Raw genomic sequence first — 2500 nt, 5'->3', positions numbered from 1 at the left:
TTCATCTTCCCCTACGCTCGCCATCCGTCTCCCGTACACTCCTCCGCCGTCCCGCTAATGAGGCCGATGACTAATTAGGTGTTGTCATCCCCCCACCGTGGCTCACACACGAGCTGCATGTACACGTATCACGCGGGCAGGGAGGGGGGAGGCGGGGGGGGGGGGGGTATGGGGGGAGTCACAGAGACCAGCCCAACGACCAGCCCAGCAGGAGAGTCACTGCTCTGTCTCGGCTGCTACGGAAACACGCTGTCAAGAAGGGGACATATGGCCGCTTTTTAAGGGGAGGTGAGGGAACAAGGGAGCGTGAGGGGGGGGGGGGGGGGGGGGGGCAGTGAGGGGGGGGGAGAGAGAGAGACGTAGGACGAAGTGTACAGTGGAGTAGGTTCGGGGAGAGGTTGGGGGGATTGATCTGTTTACCACAGAGACTTCATGGTCACCAGTTTACAGCTGATGATGCGTCTGGTTACTGTTACCAGTAACGTCAGCATAGTAAAGTGTACGCTTAGAGTTTACTGCAGATATGGTGTCCATTTACAGTTTATTGTACAATAATGTTGTCAATCTACAGTTAACTCTATACCTATGTTGTCATTCTACAGTTTACTGTACATATATGGTTTTAATCTACAGTTGACTATATATAGATATGGTGTCAACCTAAAGTTTACTGTATGGTGTCCATCTACAGTTTACTGTATATATATGGTGTGATGATGATCCCTGCAGTTTACTGTAAATAAAAAGTGCACAGTATGGTGTTCATATGCTTCCAGTTGACAGTATATTTATACAGTATGGTGTCCATGTATATTCTTACACTTATATTTATGTATTGTATATAGTATGGTGTTCATATTCTTAAAGTTGAATCTATGTTGAAAGTATATATTTAATATATAATGTATATGCGCACAGTTTACTGCATATAGTTTACTGTATATATAGTATGGCTCCCATGTATATGTGCACACTGTACAGTATGTATATTGTATGGGGTCAATGCTGTGTCCACCAATGAATGTTTGTGAATTGTTCTTGTTCCTAAAAGTGGAAGATTTCACGTTGAACGCACGTTTGCAGACTTTTACATATAGCACATACATTTGACAACTGCTTGCTAAAGTATTCAAAATTGTGTTACTGATTTAAGAGTGTGGTTTGTATATAGTGGAAAACCAATAAAAGAATGTCAACAGCAACTGTGGTCTGTCGCCTGTGGTGAAGCCTGGCAGGTGTGTTGCCATAGAAACAGGATTCCACGCCATAATCCAACTGCTACATCAGCCTTTAGCTAGTTGACCCATCGGCAGCACAGGGGGTGCATTTACACAAAAGCGCAAAAGGGACGGAGAGAAATGTTGCATCACATTGAACAAATGTCTATAAAGAAAAAACAATTGACAAAAATAGATTGTAGCGATATCATCGATAAAAAAAAAGCATGTAACTCGCACAGGGGTTCTGTGTTGTGTCATAGTCAACGTGGTAAAGCTTTATTTATAGAGATAGAAAAAAACACAACCACTGCGATTGGTTTGGAGAAATTTGCATGTATTGTCGATTGGACAGAGTTTTGACGTTGACAAATCGAGGGCCAGATGATTGGAGGTTCACCCAGTGATGTCACCCACATGTGGGTGGGGACTTGAGTGATAGAGCGAGGCCAAAAGAGACTGAGAGAGCGTAAGAGAGAGAGAAAGAGAGAGAGAGAGAGAGAGAGAGAGAGAGAGAGAGAGAGAGAGAGAGAGAGAGAGAGAGAGAGAGAGAGAGAGAGAGAGAGAGAGAGAGAGAGAGAGAGAGAGAGAGAGAGATGGGGGGGGGGGGGGTTGAAGGGAGGGGAGGGGGATGTGTCAATCATCGAACAAAGACCTAAATTATCTACTTAAAGCAAATAAAGTTTTACAATCCTAACATGCGTTAATTAAGGTTGATTATTAATTGTGAATCCTCGAAGACTTAATCTGGTAACAGTATTTATTCCTATAGATCAACCATAATGCCTATTTTATTTTAAAATAAACGTCGAAAAGTTGGAGGATATTATTGCTTACAGGCATACGCTTTTCCGATGTTCCCCTATAACCTCGATGACATTTAGGTTTCCATTAGGCCTGGTTCTGCCCGGCAAAAGGCTCCACCTGCGAAGCTTCATTTTTAATGTAATGTGGAAACGTAATTACGTTATTTTGTACTACGGGTTCCAGCTGGAAGCCTGGGTCTAAAATTAATTATCACGTTGAAAACCTGCCGACGCCATAAGGAACCCAGTAAAACGCTCCCCTTGCCAGTGACCTCATGACACCTCAAGACTGGCCAGAAACCCGAGGCTATACCAGAACACAGACCTCCTCTATTCAAACACAAATATACACACACACACAGACACACACTCTCTCACTCACACACACACACACACACACACACACACACACACACACACACACACACACACACACGTACGCACACACACGCACACGCACGCACACACACACACACA

The sequence above is a fragment of the Gadus chalcogrammus genome, chromosome 2, assembly GCF_026213295.1.
Source record: "Gadus chalcogrammus isolate NIFS_2021 chromosome 2, NIFS_Gcha_1.0, whole genome shotgun sequence".
Lineage (NCBI taxonomy): Eukaryota > Metazoa > Chordata > Actinopteri > Gadiformes > Gadidae > Gadus > Gadus chalcogrammus.
This window is presented reverse-complemented; position numbering follows the sequence as displayed.